Source organism: Protopterus annectens, chromosome 11.part0, assembly GCF_019279795.1.
Source record: "Protopterus annectens isolate FY-2018-M chromosome 11.part0, PAN1.0, whole genome shotgun sequence".
Taxonomy (NCBI): Eukaryota; Metazoa; Chordata; order Ceratodontiformes; family Protopteridae; genus Protopterus; species Protopterus annectens.
Window position 1 is genome coordinate 812,705,596 of NC_056745.1, and position 11,743 is coordinate 812,717,338.

An 11,743-nucleotide genomic window follows, 5' to 3' on the forward strand; every position below is an offset into this window, starting at 1 on the left:
CTACCACAGCACCGCCACCGCGGATACTGAGACCTGGTGGGAATAATCCACCTAATTCTTTAGTATTAAGTATTGTATGCTGTCGGGCTTTATTCATCTTATTGCCCATAATTTTATTGATCACAATGAATCTTTTGACTATAGAGATCCTTTACACAGGTTGGGGGGTGTTTATTAACCATTATATAACATTTGAATGTGAGGTAGTGCGAACATCAATATTTGACCTACCAATAACTATTGAAGGCTTTAGGACTTATTTGAAGTTGGGATTATATCTTCACCTATTGGACTTAAACAGAAACATGACATGTTTTATGTAGGAATTTAAAGTTGATACTGTTTTGGATTACACACCCATACCTCTAGGTGGATAATTGCTGCCGGTTATAGGTTGTTGGTCATTATTATATTATATATCGGTGTTTGTGCCACATGGTTGGGGATAGACCTTGATAGTGATTCTCAGTTACAATCCTTTATTGGTAAGGGAATTAGCTGCCCTTCTGTTTTCCTTCAAGATATATACGATCAGCTGTTCATTTTTTATGATGAAGGCTATGTCGATCTTATAGCCGAAACCGTTATTTTTTTCTCTATTTCTATGCTTGACATGTTATTTTAAACATTAAATGCATTTGCCATAGTATGCTGGCTCCTCTGATTGATATTGTATTGCCAGCTATGCCAGGAGAATTAGGGCAGTGGATGTGTAACATATGCCAGCACAGCTAGCTGGAATTTTGTAAAAAATTATATAACATTTGTATGTCAAACTGATTTGTACAGATGCTTGTGTTGAAAAATATATTTGTAAAGCTGCTTGTGTTAAAAATTTACCAACAGTGTGCCCTGTTGGACAGAAAAAGAAATGTACATGTATTCATGCAACTGTTTAAATGTATATACTGGAACAGAGAATACTAAATGAGAAGAGGTTAATCTCAATCCACCTGACTTTGGAAAATAGTAAGAAATTAAATTATTGGGCCTAGGCCATAAAGATGTTATCTTACAGATCTCAGTGCAAGCAGAGACAAAAAGTCTGTACTAGGAAGCTTTCTGCATTGTTATTGGGGTGAAATAAATGCTACTCTGAAAAGGCGGAGGTTTGAAATTGTTTTATGACTTCTAGGAGCTGCAACAAATCTTTGCAAGAATCTCTGTGTGTGTGTATTATTGACACATAGGTGCTAAATCCTGGCAATTTCTAGCAATGGGGGATTGCATGGAAACCAGGAGTCAGATGACCAGATGTATGTGATGTCATTCTGTAATTCATCACTAAAAATAATGTTTAATACTAGGTGAGACTGAAGTCTCAGAGCAGTCTGTTTTTGTAACCTGACAGGGAAGGATCTCTCACCTACTTCATGCTCTAGTAAGTAACCAGGAAATAATAATTCTTTAGATCAGTCAGGAAAATATAGTGAGATTAGTTAAGTATAGTTTTTCTGTAACTGTGTGAACCTGCCCACATCTGTTATTTTTATTATTTCCTGTGACTAATACTCTTGTTTATTGTAAATAGATATTTAGCATTTTCATGTTCTTTTATTATTTATTATTAAATATATTTAAACTTTTCATTGTGGCTGGTTCTTTTAGAGAATATTTTAATCTCTGCGAGTAGTTATATATATTTCATGACAGCTCTGGACACTCCTGAAAGCCTTCCTGTTGGTCAAACTACCATTTGGATTAATATTAATTTCACTCAGTATAAATGAGTACCCTTGAAAGAGCCTTAAAGTAGCTGGCTTTGGGATGTCTGGTGGCAGTGTACCTAACTTATAGTCTGGTCAAAAGGGGGCATAACTAGCAATCCTGTGCCAGCCTTTCCCAGGTGTGTGTGCATGTGTGTGTGAAAAATCAAATCTCAAAGTGTGTGTGCTTTACCAACTTAGAGCAGGGACACAAAGCACTGGTTTCACTCACTAGAGGACTTGGCTCAGACACTCAGCTGAGGTCTCCGTTCTATAGCTGTGCCAGTGAGGAAGTCTTATTGGAGACCTGGAGGACAACAGATAGAGAAACCCAGACCCCCAACTGAGTGTGCTCCGTGCTCTTAAGGGAAATTGTACTTGATGCAGAGAGCTGCATCTGGAAATACTGGGTGTATCCATTTTTGTTCCCAGTGAACGTTCCTCTCCAGTGCCAGTGGTGAGAATTCAGGCTCCTTGATTTTTGGCCCAGAGTGGGGATGTCACAAGTTGTATAAAAAGATTTATGAAGTCTATGAAATCAGAAATGATGAAGTCATTGTTTGTCAGTTATATTAGACCCAAACGTGAGTATGGAATAACAATATGAAAACCTTATAAGAAAACAAGCACGAGTAAACTGGAGAGAGTACAGAGGAAATATACCAAGGGTATCCATGGATGTAAAAAATTAAGTTATTATGAAAGACTAAAATATCTGAACTTGTAAAGTGGCTCTTAAAGATATCTAAGAGGAGATCTAATTCAGGTATATACGGCATTTACAGACAACTACCTCTGGGAATATTTGGGGTTATCAAAAATTAGTAAAGAATCATCAGACAATCTATGTAGAAGATTCTATAGGAATGAGAAGTGTACTAATTAGTTCTCTGAGAGACCAGCTGATTCATGAAACAGACTACCAAATTACAATAAAGCAAGTACTAGTTTAGATATTTTTTAGAACAGCCTGGATACTTTTTATGAGAACAAGTGTTTTCGTATATTGGCAGGCTAGAAGGGCATTAATGCCTGTGCTTGAAACATTTTTATGTATGTACATATGCATGTATGTATGTATGCATGTAATACCATGTATGTAGAATTTTACATACATTAAATGCAGTTAAAGTAAACATAATAAAGTAAAAGAAATACAGAATGAATTTTCTATAACTTCACTTATGAAAGGAAAGTCAGAAATTAGGTAGTAGATTTCAAAATGATATAATACAAAGCAGTTCTTAAGGAGGGAGTTGTTAAAGCCATTTTGAGTAATGATAGAAACATCCCTGTGTTTAGTGATGTCCACACAATATGGACATTTTCTGACCTTAGAGGTTCCAAGCAAGAGGTAGCAAACTTGGTGGGTCCAAGATATAACAGGCAATAAACTGTGCAAGCTTCTGAAGCAACATACATTGTTTCTTTACTCAGTCAGCCACGCTCTGTCTATACAAAGCACCACGTCATCCTTAATGCAAATATTTAGGGAGGTATCTCCCCTAACCAAGTCAACCTTATTCACAAAGAATTGTACAGCTGCCTCTTTCTGAGTACAAAAAAAAACAAAAAAAAGAAAGAGGTTTGGCAACAAGCCAATTTGTCCAGAAACATCATCAGTAGGGGTTAGACAAATATATCAGTGAGAGGTAAGAGAGTGGAGGAACAAATGGGTTAAATAGAAGGATGGTTGATTGGGAGGAAATGAGGTAAGGGGTGGGGAGGAGCTTAAGGGGCTGAGGCAAGACCAGCTGGGTAAGGAATCACATTTTGGCATCAACTTAAAATACTTTTGGATAAAAACATAGGGGGGAATAGAAAGTAGTGATAATGCTCAAAAACAGAGTTTCTGATGGGTAACATAGCATCTAAAATATAGGACATAATGTGGATTCAAAGGGGATGATCCGGAACAAAGCACAGAGATAAGTTTGTCAACTAGGAAACTTGTGGCAGGATTTACTGAGCGGCCATTTATGCAAAGGACGTTTTATACACGACACACACAAAAAAAAAAAAAATGTTTTCGCACAATGTTAGAGTTGCGTCAATGGAGTAGGCATATTAGATAGGTGTGTTGCCAATTGTGGCTGTCTTTTGTTCTGTGTAGGAGGGGAGTACATTTAGTGACTGGAGCTACTTATGGACATTGGTTATTCTGCAAATAGTAATGTGGCTTCTGCGGTAATACCTTCGTTATTGTATAATTTGATTTCAAGGTTTTGGTTTTGTTAGGCTACATTGCTGTGCAGTACTTGCCTGGTTTACAGGTTGATGTTGCCTGGTTTGAGTGGTGGTGAGAGTGACTGGATGTCATAGAGGTACACATATCTTGAGACCATAGGGCTTAATGGGTTTTAGCGTCGCTAGGAACGGCAGTGCTGTTTTTGGTTTGTGGGGTACACCAGGGCTTTAGACCTTGTACAAAGAGTCTGTTTCTTGCCAGGTGAATCTTGAAAGAGGAAGGATCGTAAGCATGGCTGGTTATGGAGGCTGGTAGTGTTTTGTTTACAGGATGGTATGTTTGTTTATTTGAAGTGTGCAGAAATATTCTGGGTAATTATTTTGTATTACACTTTGGTGGGATTCTGTAATGTTTGTCTTATGTAGTGGAAAATCTTTGAATAAAGCTTTAAGTTGAGTTTAAGCTGTTCTGCACATTAGCTTCAACCGTAAAGATTTTACGTGGGTTTATGTAATTGAGTTGTATAACTCGGCAAGTCAGAAATTAATTAGGAGGGGGTGGAAATATGTAAACATTGTTGGAATAGCTGTTTTTATATATAGGGGGTAATTCTATTTTATGGATACCATTTTCAGGGCACTCGTGTTCGCTAAGCATAAGATGGAGGTGAATGGGTTACATGTGGAAGACAAAATGGTGCTCTGGTGTGGATCTTTGTTTAGGTGGCAGCTCGTCATGCTGTGTTTGTGGGTGATGGGGAGGGCTGTCACTGAGGCTTGGAGATTCTCTTTTGAGGTAGACAGTGGGGGTTGTTTCAGCTGTGAATAGCTGTTCACGGGCTGTAGGTTTTTGTTAACAGGTGCCCCTGAGCATTTGTGTTGTACCCTCGCAGTTTTAACCATATTGTCTATGTTCAAATGTCCATTAAACTGATAAGTAAATGTTTGCAGGCTCTAACAGTACAGAGTAAGATTATGTGACCATTATTTTGCCAACTCCCCAACTTCTTCAAACTGATTAATGATATTCCATCACAGGCAAAATCTGTGAATTATACTTAATAAATAATGCAAATAATTAGGAGTGAAAAATTATTTTACTTCAGGAAATGTATATTAGTTCACATTCTCTAATTCGGTTAATGCTTCAAGTTCATAGAAGTAATATTTTAAAAGTAGCCCTGATTGTCCCTGATTTTCTGGATTTATCCCTGATTCTGCTGAGATTTGTCTCTGATTGATTGGTTGAGAGCTATGGTTGGTTGAGAGCTATGGGAGAGTTATCTGGTTAACTTTGGCAGTTAGGAAGGAGTTGGTATAAGGATGATGGCCCTGATTTGGGTTGTCCTTGTGGTTAGGTGGCACCTGAGCAGTTGTCAGCATACCTCTCGATTGGGTACTAACTTTCTGTGCATAACCTGTCATTGCAAAGAGGCATGAGATTTTCTTCAACAGGAATAAAGATGTGGTTACAAAAAAAGTATAGAGAGGAATTACATGTAGTGCCTCCATACATGATGTTAAAAAGACTAAATGCATTTGGACTAGGGATTTGGGGATGAGAATATTTAGTAGATTTGAAAGTCTGAAGTTTTGTCAAGGGAGGGTGGAGAGTGTGCGCCCAGGAAGACTGCCTGTCAAGGGTGTATGTGTGGTCCAGCATCAACGGCCATTGGGGGAGTGTTATGGCGGCTTTCCATTGCCCAGCTAACATTAGCTTAAATACATTGTAGAGCCACATGGTTTTCTTGTTATGGGATTAACTCCTTTTGATATATTGACAGGCTAAAAGCATTAGTGCCCATGCCCAAAATATTTGTATGTGCAGTTTTATGTTATTTGCTATTGCGCTTTACAGCCTCAGTGGTTATCTGATTATGTATAAGGCAAGCCAGTCCAGCAGGGACACAGGTGGAATCCCAGGGTTGCATTTTCTGTTTCCTATCCAGTTAATCAGTTTGTGCTAGAAGAGGGGATAATGAGGTACTCCAATGTGGAGAGGGAAGCTATTTCACAGATGGGAGAGTCTCTGGAACACAAATCTGTCCCACTAACAAGTCCTATTGATGTCACAGACCAGGTTGAGGTCACACTTGTGGGTTACTCGAGTGCACTTCTGTTATTCTACCAGCTTTCTAGGCTTGGGGAGCAATATTTTCATGCTGTCCCTATTTGGGCTTTTGTCACTCCCTCTCCCATTCGTCTGGCTTTGCACAGATATGATTTTATTGCATTAAAGGATACATGCTGAAACAAGGAATGACGGACAGCAGAGAATTTTATTGGCTGTGCATGTGTAATTCAGTTGGTGCACCAGATGCATCATTAGGGTAACTGTTGGGGTTATGTACATATCATTGAGCTATGACATGGCTGCAGCATCTCTGGGGTTTCTGCTCGATGTTTTGGCCCATTTACATAACATGGTGGGCTTAAGGCAAATCAGGGAGAGTTGCATTCAGAAAGTGGTTTCTGCCATTTGTGTTTCGGCTTTCATAGCTCCTAAGGAACTGAAATATTACAAAGAACAAGTGGAAGGAAAAGGTGAGTAAACAAGGGGGGGTGCTTGAAAGCTGTCTTTATATTGAGGCATTATCATACCTTTCAACTGTATAGATTTTCATAGACTGCTCAGATTTTGCTTCATATTTGGGTTTTGTTTTTCATAGAGTTCTGTTTTTTGGCAATTAGTGGCTAAGCATTACAGACTGACATTATAAAATAATGAGAGAGATTTGAGTTTCTCATTTTATACCATTCAAAGGATACCTCAGCCCCTCTTTTATTTATGGCTTGTGAACACTTATTGCTCTAAGAGGTTGAGAAGTATGGGCTTTGTCCATATTACCTGGGCTTGGAGGTTGAGAGGTATGTATGTTTCTAGAGCTTTTCACTTGAGTCATTGCTTGCAAGCTAAGGGAGAGCAGATGAGCAGAATGTGGTACATATACCAATGGCTTATTATGGCATATTAACAGCTTCAACTGAGAAGGTTAAGCAGGCTATATATATATATATATATATATATATATATATATATATACATATATATATATTAAAAAAAAGTTGATGGGGGGAATATGGGGGTAGGTTCCCGTGATAGCACTCATTGTTAAGATTTTGGTTTATGGCTGTGCATTAACAGTTTCTTTTCTTTTACCGATCAACAAGGGATAAAAGCATAGTGGGCATTGTGCTAGTATTGGAATGATGGGCAGTGAGGTCGTAAAAGGATCAGTTGGTGACCTGAAGGTGATGGATGCTGCTTGGCTGGAGTGGTGTACAAGAAGAGCACAGGTAGGTGAACTACCGTTAGGTGCTCATTAAGCCATGTTAGGCTTGTTGCGGCAGGGAGTAGTATGGAGGCAATTGAGGCTGAGGTGAGTTAATGGCAGAGTAAAGGGGGTAGATGGGGTTGTTTAGGGGGAGATTGGAATTGTCCACAGGTGGGGCGGAGTCTCGTCTTGGTTATTATGGATTGGATTTTGGGGGCATTGTAGTTGGGTTGACCTTTATGTGGAAAGGTTAAGCAGAGGGGTTGCTCAGTGTCCAGAGCTACTTTGATTGGATGTGGCATCTGGGGGGGCTGGTAGTCAGACGGATGCATATGATTGGGTTCCCCTTTATGGTTAAGTAAAGGGTTGGACAGAGCATTGTAAGGAGGGGAAAGGGGTTCATTGGGATTTGCATTTATTACATCTGTGACTGGAGGTGTTTGGTGGAGGGTATAATTTGAGGGGTTGTTTTGATGGCTTGGATAGCAGGGAGGATTGGTAGATTATTTTAACCATTTAGTCAACTGGTGTTTTTCTAATTATATGACATGGTTTTGGTTGTCGGGGATCCAGTTTGGTCTACAGTGGATGGGTACACCGAATGATGTTTGGCTTAGTGGTTAGGTTGTTGGAAAATTTTGATAAGAGTGAGGGGGAACAGCCTGGTCAGGCTGGTGGCCAGAGAAGGGGGACAGGTTTGTCCTCTTCTGTTCCCCTCTGGTGTGTGGATGTTTATTTCAATAAGTTGGGAAAGGAAAGTGATTAGTTGGAGGCAATAAGTAGTAAATATAAGTGAGCTGAGGTAAGGACACTGCTTACTTGGTTGGAGGGGTAATTCAGTAAATGGTGTTGTTGGACGCTGCTTCATAAGTAAAGGACTTGGTGGAATGTGTAATTCAATAAATGGTATATGAAGTGAGTTGTTGGACACTGCTTTATAAGTAAAGGACTTGGTGGGATGTGTAATTCAATAAATGGTATATGAAGTGAGTTGTTGGACGCTGCTTCATAAGTAAAGGACTTGGAGGGATGTGTAATTCAACAAATGGATATGAAGTGAGTTGTTGGATGCTGCTTCATAACTAAAGTAAGTGAGTAGACATATGGATGCTGCTTACTCGGTCAGGATGAGTAAAGTCACACTGTCCTGATTAACATTACAGGGATGTTTATGCTGTGATTAAAATCAGCTGTACTATGTTCAGTTCTAAATAATAATATTGTTTATCAAAGCCATGTTATGGAAGTTAATAAAGGTCGTCAAACGTAATTCAGTGTGATGTGTTTTACTGAAGGGGACTGGGACAAAAACTGTTTGGATAACATGATAGGCTGCTTACTTTTGACTGCAGTCTGAAAAAAATTAGATGATTGGATACATCAGAAATTGTGATGGTCAACACATTTGCCTTCTTCTCTGAGGTTACTATTTTTTATTTATTTTTTGTAAATTTATTTTCTGGGGTAGAGCACTGATCTCTACAGATCTTTGTCACACTCAGCTTTGGAGCTGTGTCTGGTTAAGTGGCTTTCTCAGTCACACAGTTAGCCAATGGAGGCTAAGGGAATCAAACCTTGCACTTCAAGAAACAGCTCATCAACAGCTCCTTAATCCTCAAAGCCAACTGCCAGACACAATGATTTTCTGAGTAATGGGCCCTAACACATGATTGAGAAGATACTTCTTCCTCACTTTGCCTTCCGGCCTCTTTCTCTGCCTCTTTAACTCATGAAAATCCCATTCAGAACATCTTTCATCAGTAGTGTTGACAACAGGACTGCATAAACGGGGATAATCTGATCCAGTCTGTGACTGGAGGCCTGGTAATAGGATTCCATTAGCATCTCTGTGTTATCATCACTATGTTCCTGTCAGTTTTAATCTAGTCTGCTCAAGATCATATGACCTAATCATCAGGAGGCTTAGGTAAAATAGATCACAAAATTATAAGACTATAAATCTGGCTCCACTTCCAGTTCAGAAATGATTACATCTGGTATGAATATTAAAACAAAAGAATGCCCCTTAATACATCTAGCAGAAGAAACTACTTGAACAAAGTTAAATATCTCCATTATTTGAAGGACCTCCATAGCAATTTAAATAGCCTCACCAAAAATAAAACAAAAATCAACTTTACATAGGATTAACCACCATCAATATGCTGTCAAAGTGTCTTTGATGAAGTCATTGATCTTTTGCAGAAAAGTGATCAGATTATTCCGCAGGTGGTAAGTAGTATGTCTGAAAATTACTATGGCCACAAAAATGTACTCAGAGCTGATCAGAGACCCACATTTCTATCTCACCCTTCTCACACCTAAATCTAAAAAGATGACCCCTTAATGAAACCAACCCCATCTAGGGCAAAGGATAATGGAGACAGATGATGATTCAGAAGGAACAGAAAGATGAGGACTGAAGTTCTCATCCTGTCAGGTTTCCATAATGAACTATGGGATGATCTCTTATAAAGAATTATGACTGGGTCTTCAATTATAATGAAATTGTTATGTATTCAAAACATAGATGACAAGAAATTCACCTCAACAGTGAAGCTTGGGAGATGGATCCTGATGTCCATATTGAGAACGCATGACTAATTACTTATGTTAGGAGAAACTTGATCATAATTCCTTTTAGTACATGGAGCTTAAGTTTCTCTGATGTATTACTACTTATAAAAAAATGTTTTGGAATGTAAAGGGTTTAACAGCTTTGAAAACTGAAAAAATGTAGCACTCTCTCATAGAAAGCAACCAGAAGCTAAGTGTACCTCTAGCAGACCAACACCATTAAAAGCTACCGAATACTATAATCTTCCTTTTTGAAAGAAGTGTTTTACAGCTTCAAAACTATTTCATCTTCTTGCTGCTGTTCTTTGGTGGCTAATTTTTATGGTTTAACATGAGACTAGAGCAAAACAGATGAAATTTGTCCAGAACAGCACAAATTATGCACCTTTTTGACATCACAAAGGTGCTTGGCAAGCTTGTATTTTCCAAATTTTAGGTTGTAATCAATGCACTCCATGTACTGCATAAGCTGGAAACTAATGCATGACAAGCTTGTATTTTCCCAATATTATAATGTAATCAATGCACTCCATGTACTGCATAAGCTGAAAACTAATTTTGAAGTGTAATTAGTGCAATCCCATGTACTACATAGGAAGTGGAAAACAATCTTTATTTTGCTCTGTGTCCACCTGGTGTTACATAACAGTGACTTAGGCATGGCCAACAGACTGTAGGTTCTGGCAACTCAGTGATAAATATGACTTGATTCCAGTTGTGTGATTACTCACCTAGGTTGGAGATGGGTCACCCATAAGAAATTGCATTTGCTCTAGACACAGTATGTGATAACAACCCTTACTGTTTTCTTCCCCACAGCATGACTTTTATTTACGATCCTCAGATTCTGATATGTCAAGGTTACTCAGAATGACAATCACAGAGGCTCAGTTACATGGAATGAATAAAGGAAATCTTTTTTTATGAGTACCCTCAGTATTAAGGGAACATTACAGCCATAAATAGCTTGCAGCAATGCAGAGTAATACATACGCTGCACAGAACTTTGGGAAAATTAGTTCAAACAGAGCAATATAAAACAGCAAATAATTACTTTCAAATTCAGTGTTATTTAAGATATAAATGTATACTATTTAACAGCTTTTAAATCGGTAAGTAATCCAAAGTGGATACAAAAGAAACATGACTATAACAAAAAAAAAAGATGAAATATTGACTCACAAATATAAAGAAGTAATTTCTGTTTATGGCTCAGATTTAAGCAAAAAAAAAAAAAGTTTTCTTCATGAGAATCATGAGTTCAGTAAAATGTTTTGTCAACGAAAAAATGCAAATCAGAAGAGCACATACATCTATAACATCAATAACTCAAAATCCAGCTTCAAGGACAGTTTAAAATATCACACGTAAAATATATTGATAAAAGAGTACTCTAAAAGGTGGTCAACAAGGTTCACAAACTGTCCCAGGGAAGGTTTGTAAATGACATCTAGCTAACCAATATGCCTGGATATGGCCACACAAACTGGAATACTTGAAAATTATAATAAAGTAGTCCAAAATAAGATAAAGGAAGTATACCGAGTTTTCAAAAATGTCTAGGGTAGAAGTCAGAAGAGGACAAAGTATGCAACTAGTGTAGAACAGAATGATATTGCATAGCAACTCAAGTAAACATAACACCTTGTCAGCATTAGTATAAAGCTAGAAAAACTACTGAAAACAACAACAGCCAAGATCTTTTTCATCTGAGGTGATCTACAGTCTATATGCAGAAGACCTGAAATTGAGTAAACTAATTACGTGTGTTACAGATAAGGAATGTATGCAAAATAATTTGACTAAACTGACCATTTGGGCACAGGAGAATAATATGCTGATAAGTACATCAAAAACTAAGCATATGAGATTTGGGAGACATAAACTGAAAAGTGAATATTTAATACAGCACACAGTGATTGAAACTGTAGACTCATTTAAGGACCTGGGTATATGGGCAGATCCAGCTCTGAGTTTTTCTAATCATATCAACCAATT